This window comes from Hypanus sabinus, unplaced genomic scaffold (assembly GCF_030144855.1).
Source record: "Hypanus sabinus isolate sHypSab1 unplaced genomic scaffold, sHypSab1.hap1 scaffold_1824, whole genome shotgun sequence".
Taxonomy (NCBI): Eukaryota; Metazoa; Chordata; class Chondrichthyes; order Myliobatiformes; family Dasyatidae; genus Hypanus; species Hypanus sabinus.
Genome location: NW_026779912.1, coordinates 1 through 11,431, shown reverse-complemented (window position 1 = coordinate 11,431; position 11,431 = coordinate 1). Strand labels below are relative to the sequence as shown.

At 43.3% G+C, this 11,431-nt stretch overlaps 1 non-coding gene across 1 annotated transcript; it reads right to left on the bottom strand.

Moving 5' to 3' along the window:
- Positions 1-2,871: 2,871 nt before the first annotated feature.
- Positions 2,872-2,944, bottom strand: trnav-cac (transfer RNA valine (anticodon CAC)). The gene has a single exon. It is a non-coding gene; the product is annotated as a tRNA-Val (tRNA).
- Positions 2,945-11,431: the final 8,487 nt, after the last annotated feature.

Sequence of the window (11,431 nt, the reverse complement as noted above, 5' to 3'; positions counted from 1 at the left end):
AGAGGAGAACATGAACAGTGCCCATAGCAAGATAAAATTACCAGAAATGGCAAACAATAAAACGATGGATTTCATTCTGCTCGCCATCTCGGAATCTTGTGGAGTATCTGCAGTACTCTGACCACGGAGCCGCCTGCGGGCCCTGCTCGCCACTATAATCTGCCTGACGGTCAAGGTGTTGAAAAGCAGGATCAGAGAAATTGCTGCCCCAGGGGTCAGGATATAATGAAGGAGTTCTACCGATCCCCAGGCAGACGAATTCTAAATACCGTACCTTGTGTTACAAAGCCACGGGAAATTCCAGAGTATATAATTACCAGTGAACATAAAATACTAGAAGATATTCTTCAGACAGCTCACAACAGTGACCGTCCCCAAAGCCACAATCGCCTTCTGCGCGGTGCAATACGTTTCTGGCAACAAATAGCGACGAAGCGATCAAGGGTGAAAGAGACGGTGAACCAGACGAAGCAATGTGTGGCTGCGAACAGAAGGACGGCGTGTATATCACATATGCGGATTCTGGCCACTAATTGATATTCTCGGTAATAAACAATGGGAATCTGTCTCCATATCAGGTCCAGGATAACGAACAGCAGATGATTCACAGCCATGGCCACCAGGTAGCGAGTAATGCATTTGGAGAGACCGCATTTTCCACGGGATAGGTCTACGATCGACAGCAGGTTAACGGAGAGGAAGGAAGTAGAACAATATTATCCGATGCTACAAAACATTCATAGGTTTGTTTCAATGTCTGTTTTTTTTTAATTCAGAAAATCTGCTAGTAAGACTGCATGTGTGGAAAAAGAAATGAGTAATCGTTTCTGTTCGATCCCAATTTGAACATAGTCGAGTCGTGCTGCCGCCAAAGAAAACAATGTCCGTGTCATATGCCAGAGATAGTTAAGCAGTTTTCCATTCTGTTTCGGATTCCAATCCTAATTCGGAAACTGATTAATCATATATTGCGATCAGATATATCAAACCGGATATGATCAGATAATTTTATATAAATTTCATAACTTTATTTCTTAATGAAATCTGTTTTTTTTATTGATGAGCTTGGTACGGTTAGATATCTCAGAAAGCAAATACTCTTCCTGGAACAGTTCTAAGCTATCTTCTCAAGAAAGGTAGTGACGACGTTTCGGGCCGAAACCCTTCATCAGGAGTCCTACCTCCTCCCATATTTGCTGTCTGGCCTGATGAGTTCTGCCAGGATTTTGTGTTTTCATTTATTTCCAGTATCTGCAGATTCACTCGTATTACAGAGAAAAATATGTTGAACACAATGTCATATTAAAATGTATAAAGTTCGTCGAAATTCCAGAACAACAAAGTGAGAAATTTGGTTAAAAATTGTTTCTCCAACACTGTGGGGCAAGGCAATTGCGTGAAATTTATCGGGACCGTTGGATAGAAGTCTTCCAATGAAGAGGATGTGTTTCATGATGGAATGAATGAATATACCTGCACAGACAGGCAGTGTCCTGAGATAAATAAATTGAGCATCACAGGATTGAGCTGTTCTCGCATCAGCAGCTGAGTTGAACTGAAAAATAAAACTCGTATCACATATTGTTACTATTAAAAGAATATTGTTAACAGAACTGGTTTGCCAGTGGAGTACCAGTGTCTCACCCACTCTACCTGCCTTCACTGCTGGTGATAAAAAGCTGTCAGTAGTGCCATCTTTTAAGTATCTGGGGAGCATTCTCTCTGAGGATGGCGGCATTGACAACGGCATCCGGAGCCGCATTAAACAGGCATCAGCTGCCTTTGAGAGACCTCGGCGTAGAGTCTTTCAGAGCAGGAACCTTCGTCCCTCTACAAAGGTTGCCGTATACCAAGCGATCTGTGTCACCACCCACATTTATGTCTGTGAAGCTTGGGTAACCTACAGCCGTCACATCAGGTCCTTGGAGCGCTTGCACATAAGCTGCCTTCTGCGCATCCTGGGAATTACCTGGCGTGAGCGGGTGCCTCACACTGAAATACATGTGAAGACAAAAGGCAGAAGTATTTGAGGCCATGATTACTCAGCGTCAGCTGCAGTTTCTGGGGCACGTGATCAGGATGCCCACATGTCGGCTAGCCCGCAGAGTGTTATACAGCCAGCTACATCATAGTCGACGCTCAGCTGGAGGGCGGATGAAGCGCTATGAGGATCAGATAAAGAATGCTTTATGAAACTGAAAGATCAGACCTGCAGACCTGCAGGTTGCTGCTGCTGACCGTATGACCTGGCGACAGCTCTGTAGGGATTGGGTTCGTATTCTGGAGATGGAAAGAAGAACCGGATGACAGTAGAATAGAGCCAGGAGAAATGCAGCCATGGTTGCTATCACTACCAAGACTACTACGTATACATGCCCACCCTGCAATAGAGCTTGTAGATCCAGGATAGGATTGCATAGTCATCAAAGATCTCACCATTAAAGGAGTGGACGTCGTCATCGAATTTAAATGGGCAATCGAAGGAGTAGAAGAGAGAGAGAGAGAGAGAGAGAGAGAGAGAGAGAGAGAGAGAGAGAGAGAGAGAGAGAGAGAGAGAGAGAGAGAGAGAGAGAGAGAGCGTCTGTGTGTTTGAGTGTGTTTGAGAGGGAGAAGGAAGGGAACGAGTGACAGAGGGGAACGAGAATAGTGTGGTGGAGAATTTGTACAGACAGTCTGTAATATGACTAGGAAGCAAAGCAATACACAGGTAAAGACAAAGCAAGCAATTTAACATTGTTAAGTAGTTTAGAAATTTTGCAGCACACGGTTATTCCTCCTGACATTTATGACCTGAATGCTCATGACAATGAACTTGAGCACGAAATGAAAATTTGAGTCGCAAGTTCATCCCCAACATTGAAGTCCAAACAATGTTTCTGCCCAGGATTGAACTGGGGAACTTTTGCGTGTGAAGCGAACGTGATAACCACTACACCACAGAAACGGTGCAAAGCGCTCATTGCTCAGCGCTGTTGAACAATGACCAGAGGAAGCCCCTCCCCACAGCAATAAGAACAAAACATTGCCCACCGTTCCTCTCAGCTTTCAGTAACAAGTATTAAATTTGTTCGACGTTATGCAGTGACATGCGTTAACAATTTCCTGTGAACTTTCGACATGCAACATGTAACTGAATTATGTTGCATACATAAAGCAAGGAATTAAAACATTTTCCTCTAACTTCCATCTGCAATCTGGGGGATTGTTGATGCAATCTGCAATCTGCAATCTCAAAAGCAATCTCATTCTATTGGCAATGAGCAACTCGGTAATGAATCTTTGCTGCGTTCAAAGACACCAGCGATCTTCAGCACTCTTCAGAGATGATCTGTCCGGAGTCAATGGTCACTTAACCAGGACCTGTGATACTCATCAGCTGCTCATGCGGCCATCCTCAACCAGCTCCCATAGCTACACGTGACCCTGATCGGTTGGGTGGAGGGGGAGTAGTGGGTTTAGTAGGTCGGGTATCCGGGCCCAACAGTGACATGCAGGCGAGCGGAGGAAAGGAGCGGCTTACATCTCTTTTACTTGGTCTATTTGCAGGAAAGTAATTCCTGTCATTTTTCAGTGGATTTTTGGATAAAGAAACTGAACTATGAAAGCATGTGCGGCTTGTGTGCAGAGCGGCAGATAATGAAAGAGGCCGGGGAGCCTAGTATAGGATATCCATTCTGCATCATCTACAGCTTTAAACAGATGTATTTTCTTCTGACGTCCGCTGTTGTGAATAATATAGTAAATACAATTGTTTCCATATAATGGATGCATTTAAACATACGTTTAACGTACTTAAATACTCAAAATATTTCAAAGAATGCTGCAAATTGGTGCTGAGATTTGTGCTGTCTCAACAAGGCTGTGTAAAACAACAAAGAATTATTGCACATCACAAATCAGATTAATTACAGTCAGAAATAAATGCGTCAATTCAAGGTAGTCTGCTGACGTCACAGGAGGGTTTTTCTCTCTCTTATTAATACTTTACTAATCCTTTCAGTCACTTCCCCCAATTTCAGCGACAGCAGCCTCTCCTGCAACGGACAGAGATCAGGAGCTGCACAAAGAGGAGATTGAGGGCAGACTGGCTTGTTCTGTGATGCATCAGAATCTTGGAAAGTCAACTTGGAATATAACAGGAGATGGGAAAAATATCTTCTGGAAGGTTCCATATATTTTTATAGATATTAATTAGATAACGTTAGATGATCGAGTCTCACATGCCTTCAGAGCCATTGAAGTGATTTTCTTCCCCATCCTCGATATAATTGCTCTTCCCGGTGAGTCTCTTTCCAAAGATAACGTAACTGCACATTTTCCTTCTCACGTGCACCTTCGATAGTAATAATCAATACTGCTGTCGCACATACCAGTTAGGCAAATTTTTGTGCTATGCATTTTGTTAATTTACGGTGCTGATGTCCCCTGTTTTAGAAAATCTGTGCTGGCAGTGATGATCATCCAGAGCACGTTGAGGAGAATAAGCGATTGAAAGCATGAGGTCGTGCCTGTATTCGCCGGAGTTTAGGAGGATGGAGCAGGGGGATAGGGGACGCTTACCTGGAATTGAAACGCTCAGATCGAGCCGTCATGCAGAGGATGTATCCAACAGTGGGAGAGTCCAGGACCAGAGAGTGCAGCCTCAGAATAGATGACTGCCTCTTTCAGAACAGAGCTGAGGGGGAATTTCTATTGTCAGATGCAATGTGTCTGACGACCTCTTTGACACAGACTTTTACTGACATTAAATGATTAGATGTACTGTATTTAGAGCGGAGGTTAATAGGTACTTCATGGATAGGGACATCAAAATATAAGTGGGGAAGGCAGGAGAACGGTGTTGGTAGGAAATACATCGGCCATGATCGAATGGCTTATGACCGTGTGCTGTGATCAGGCTGTCTCACCTAATGCTCTGAAGGGCTGCTGCTGAGTTTCCGGCTGCATGTTAGTCCCGCGCTCCCAGTCCGGAAGGGGGCGAGTCGAAAGGAGGATCTCCGGGTCGGATTGTTCCTGGTCGTGGTCAAGATGGCCGTTCACGGGTCTAGGTGACGGAAGATGAAAGGGCGCTGCCGGAGCCGAAGGCCTGCCCCTTTTCGGAGCACACGACCGTGCCTGGCTCTCCTTCGAGAGGGAGCACGGGGTCGTTGCGGACACATTGTCGAATTTCCGTGCCGGTGGTCACGGCGGCGGAATGACTGTTTTAAAGACGGCAGCAACCATATAGTAATTTTGAATGTAGCTACTGTTTTGTAAATATTTATTATCTTGTGTTCGTGTGTTGTAAATAAACTTTATTGTTAAAGAAAGTTAATGCTCTGGACGGAAGGTTCATAATTCTGATGCGTAAACTTACAGAAGATTGTCGCACACAGCAGCCTGTCAAAGAGAGTTGAAACTTTACATTTTGGCAGGATTCTTTTGCAATTAACCTGTGTCCCACTTCCCATTGTTTTCATGGCTAATCGGTTCCTGAACATTATCCAGGTCTTTCCGCTATTAGGATATTCGGACGTATCGAACATATTATCAAAAAGGTTAATCGCATTTCGGCTCAAAACAGAACTCCCTCCCTCTTCTAAACTCTCGGGATATCCTAACAGCATTCTTCAAGTTGCCCCATTGACTGTAGTTCCATAATAGCATGCCGTGCACGTTGTCTAATTGTGAATATCTCTCAAAATGATTCCTCTTCTGTCCAGGATTGTGCTCGCCTGTTCTGTATCCACGTATGTGAGCAGTTAACCTTCTTCTGTTATTGATCAATTGTCACTCGAAGTCTCTGACAGTTTCAATGGTGCTGAAAACATAACGCATTATCAGTACTTTGATGAATAGCATACAAATATGAAGAAAAAAGTACAAGGAGACGATGGGCCTTCTGTCATGATTTGAAGCGGATAATCACTCACTCAATGTCGACAGCAGGAAGAGAGATGCAATAATTGTGCTTTGGGTCGCTGTTCTCTCTGCAAACCAGCGCCCTGCGTAACAATCATGGACGGGAATCTGTGCTTCAGCTAAAAGTGGGGGGCGGGAAAATCAAGGACACTTATTTCACGACAGATGAAGTTATGCAGACTGAACAGATGATACATCATTCAGCTGGTTTTCCCTCAACATGTACGTAATTCCCTAATCATCAGCCATCGTTATCTGTTGATCTAACAGATTGTATTGTTTACAGTAATTAGCAAAATGGTAGAAGTTTACAGAATGGTAATCTATGTGATAATATTCCACTGGCTTGTTGTCTACAGTATTTGATCGCGTTAAGGTTTATTGAATGGTAATGCTATAATTATATTCAGCCGTCTTCTACAATCATTCCTAACATTGTTACTGACAAGAAAGTGGTCTACAGTATATGTTTGCTTTAGGAGAACCCTTCCTGATGTGTTTACCCTGATTGATTCCTTTCTTCGCAGCGAACATGGTGACCATATTCATCCTGTCTCGGGGAAAGTGCGGCCTCTCCAGAGTTGTCACTTGCTACCAGGTTGCCATAGCAGCGGCGGATCTTCTAGTTCTTATCCTGGACCTGACATTCAGCAAATTTCCACTTATGTGCATGTCATACTGCGTTTCCGTCCGCTCAATGCCCAAGGTGTGCAATATCCAAGCGGCTCTGATTTACACCGTAACCGACTGTTCGGTCTGGTTCACCGTCACGTTCACCTTTGATCGGTTTATCGCCATTTGTTTCCAGAAGCTGAAAACAAAATATTGCACCGGGAAAACTGCGGCTGTCGTTTTGGGGATAGTGACTGCGATCAGCTATTTGAAGAATATTTACTGGTATTTTCGGCTCGCAGAGTAATACTGGCAGGTAATCTATCCATTTATTTGTATGGAGAGATATTTGATTTAAATATCTAAATCCAAATTGACCAATTTTATTACTTCCTCATCCCTATACTCCCATTTCCGCTAGTTCTGCTGACAAACGGCCTCACCGTCAGGCACGTCTTTGTCACCAACAGAGCTCGCGGGTTCCCGGAGATTTACAGTGTACCAGAGACCCGGAGATGGAGAAATGCAGGAAATTGCTCGTTTTATTGCTGATCGTCTCGGGAAGTTTCATCCTGCTGAGGGCACCTTTTACTGTGTACTCTGTGTGGGATCCGGTGTCTGATCTTACCAAATGTGTGCCTCCACCAGAGTCGCTGCGACAGCTGGGCAACCTCCTGCAGCTTCTGAGCTGTTGTACAAACACGGCCCTTCAGGCCATTACACAGACCAAGTTCAGGGAGCAGCTAATAAATGTAGTAAAATCTCCGTTTACCCTCATTGTTGCGCGGAGTTTCTGAATCAGCGGCCTCACCCACCCGGACCTAACTAACACTGCAGGCACCTTCTGTCCGACTGGTCCGGAGCAAACCTTGTTCCACTCAGAACTCACAGGTAGCAATTATATACAGAGGTCCCTCACACACCCTTAGTGGGTTTCCGTCATTAGCCGGTTTGTCTTCCCATTTCTGCTCCATCAGAGCACCCTGCAATTTTAAAGTGCATTGTGCCCCACAGATCCACCGTGCGGTGCTATTGCCCGTCCTCGTACATCGGTGCAGCTCCGAGAATGTGGTCCTGAGTCTGTGTTCCCGACCCCATCCGTTCAACCCTTACATTGACGTTCAGCTCATCAATTTTGTCAACGAAGCCGAAAACTTTCCCGACCGCCTTCAGATATGTTTGGTTCCATTCTGACACCTGCCTTGACTGTATACCTCTCCTTTCGAACTCCAGCGACAGATTGTCTACCGACATCGTTTGCAATGCCACTGATCCTCCCGGCAATCTGGGCTGTATCTCCTGCATCAGTAGCACTTGCGGAAGCGCTATTACATTCTGTAATTTCTTTGGATGAGCAGTTCCTCATGAACGTTACGGGTGGGAAGCAGAGGGAGAGTCCGATATTTTACAGTAAACAGAAATTCTGTTCCATCATGATCGGCGATGACATCAAACATTATCTGCTCTATTTTCATAAAGGGTACCATTACCGATCAATACCCAAATAATAAATGAGATTGGGTCTTCTTGTCCTCAGATAACACACCAAGTGACTCCGCATGAACGATAAATATCATAACCTATGTCACATCAAAAGCCATATCGCCACCATGCACTCCATCTCCGCTTTTGCATATCTCTCTCTGTGCGATTCTATTGATTCCGTGTAGCACTCCACAGGTCTCCCGTCTCCCTGCTACCTTGTTTAACACCGCATCGGCCCGTACTCCACCTCTCCACCGGCACCACTACTCTAAGCCGTCCATCCAGGTGATATTTTCAGCTGCGAAACCTTCTGATCATGTTTTGAAACCCATGCTCCCCGTACGGTCTGGTCTACCTTAGTAGGATCCGACGTAGATTGAGGGGCGGCTTCTTCGGAATCATTTGCTCTATACGCCTTCCTACTCAGGACTTGGAGGTGTCCATCTATTTCAATCACACTTCAGATCTCGGCGCCGGCACGTTGGCCCGTAGCTTTCAATTCTGCAACGAGTAGTCCAACTCAGCTTAAAGAAATAACAGCTTATAATGCCTCTAGTATTCTTGAACCACATGCTTTGCAAATCCATTTCTCTTACCACCGGGGAAAGAAAAATCTCAGCGATTCTCTCACCACTCTCCCCTTTATTTTCCAGCTGTCAGCTGCGCTTCTCGTGCATTCTCGGCCACCACGCCCTCATTACCTGTTTATCAAGATCCGCTCGTTTCCAATCTCTGTCCTTTATTCTGGGCTAACACCCCAATCAGCTGAACTCATGTTTCTCGCTCAGATTATTTTCCTCCCCTTCACCGGAACATTTGCTTTCTACTTGGCTTCTGCCCATGTCTTTTCCAAACCTAATGGAGAGTCTCGGTCAGAAATATTGACCTCCCATTTCTATCCATCCATGCTGCCTGACATGTTGGTTCCTCCTGTAATTTGTTTGCTTTGTTCATGAATTCAATTATCTGCAGAACTTTTTTTTTTAATCTGTCCCATTCAACGGCCAATCAAATCATTTCCCAGCATCAAACTGGACATTATGGACTGTGCCGCCTATCGCTGACAAGATGTTAAATAATGCAGATGCCCTTTGCAGCCACAAATTACCGCAATCTTGAGGAATCGATGTTCTTGTTGTGATATTGGAGACGGCGCTAGCGGATTGTTCATGTCCGAACATCTTGGCGACGGAGGATTCCTGGAATAGATACGTAGCTTGGGAAATAGAAGGGGAATAAAATCGTGCTGGGAACTGGTGTTCCAGGTGACCGCAAGGACAGTTCTAAAGAGCTGAATGATGTGGTTAATAAGCTAGCGTCTGTTCCAACCAATGCGGAGGAGGCCTCACAATCGGAGCACCGGTGTATTCACTTAACGCCCAAAGGTTTGCATGTGAAACATTGCAGGAACGGCAGTGCTGTTAAAGCCCTTGAAGTACAACTTCGCATTATTATTGTGGTGGGGTGATCCTTTTACTGACTTCCTTGCTAAAACTTCTTTTATTTTGCTTTCTGTGTTGCCGAGTCTGAACGATGCCTACAACATTTGCGTTTTCATGTTTTATCTGACACGGAGTTGTTTACAGTGAGTTGAACCCTCTGTTCACCTCTATTATTGTCGCAATCGGAGTGTAGATAAGGTTGATCCTTGACCCCACAATGTATTTCGTTGTAGTATTATTGTTCAACTTCAGCTGTTACAACTTATTCTACAGCACAGTTGTTTTAATTCAATGCACTCTATAAATCGGGGAATGGTTCCATAATTCTGTAGGTGTCCGTCAAGTTTACCTCCTCTCCCCCATTATCTTCAACATCATCCTGGAAGGGATCATGAGTGTTTCCCTGGAAGAGCATGTGAGCACAGTCAGCATCGGAGGGAGGAACATCACTAAACTGAGATTTGCTGACGACATTGAATGACTTGCATAAAAGACGATGATCTCGGGGGTGGAGTTTCAAGATGGCGACGTAAACATCTGCCTTTTAGGCGCTCTTCACTTTTCTAACTATAATCACCCTTTAATCTAATCTTTTCGAATTTAATCAAATGAGTTGATATTTTCGATTGACTTTTTTTCTTTTAAAACTATATTTGATCTAACTTTGTCGAACTTAAAATGGCTACAAGTAAGAAATCGTCTAAGGAGCCTTTATCTGTTGAAACAATTTCTAATCTTCTGGACACTAAACTTGCAGGTTTGGATAACAAGCTGCAAAGTAAAATGGCAAGTTTGGAAAGTAAAATGGCAAGTTTGGAAAACACGTTTACCACGAAAATGTCTGAACTTGAAGGAGCTGTTAAATCGCTTGATACTAAGTTTCAGTCGCAGGCATCGGTTATTCAGCGGCATGAAGATAAGTTGGCGACTCTTGAAAAATTAATTGTTGAAAAAGTACGTACAATTGAAGTGTTGGATAAGAATGTACAATCGACTCTTAAGACTGTAGATCAGTATAAGTTTAAAATTTCTGATCTCGAAAATCGATCTCGCAGACAGAATTTGCGTATTATCGGGTTTTCCGAAAAAGTTGAGTCCGGTGATTTAACTGAATTTTTCTCTAATTTACTATGGGAAATTTTCGGTGGTGAAGGTTTGCAAACTAAACCTGTTATCGACCGCGCTCACAGAGTTGCGAGGTTTTCGTCTGTGCCTGATAAACCACGAGCGGTGATTGTTCGCCTTCATTATCCTCGTGAGAAAGAGCTTTTAATTCGACTAGCTCGTAAAAAAGGTATGATTTCCTACAAAAACTTTCAATTTCGAATTGTTGAGGATTATTCTTTTGAAGTAATGAGAGCCAGGATCGCTTTTAAACCAGTGATGGCAGAGATTCATTCGATTGGACTTAGACAAGCTTTAATGTATCCAGCGAAGCTTAGAATTGTGCTGCCCGTCAACAGTCAACGATTTTTCAACACTCTGGAAGAAGCGAAGAAATTTGTTGGAGAATTTCGATCTTCTACTGCAACTTGAACTATGTGTTATGTGGAAGATTTTTCGGAGAGAGGATATCTTTCTATTTTAAGTTTTAACCTATGAAATTGGGTTATAACTTTTTATTTTTTGATCTATGGGTCCGGTTTTTTTTTTACTAGCATCATTGTTTATAGATGTTTTTTTAATTTTGATAATATTCTTTTTATTCTTTCTGTTTTGGTTATATACGTTTATATTTTGCATTAATGATTTATCTTTTTTTTAAGATGTTTATTTTTCCCGTAAGATTTTGTTTTTTACAAGCATTTATCTGTTTGCCTGTACTCAGATATGGGACGAATGTTTTGGATTTTTAGTTTTTTTTTATATATATGTTGTACTGTTTATTATATCCCTTTTTTTTAAATGTTATTTTGTCTTTTAACAGATCGCTGAACTCACTTTTGTATTTAGTAATATGGCTTTTTCAAAATGGCGTTTCTTCTTCCCAT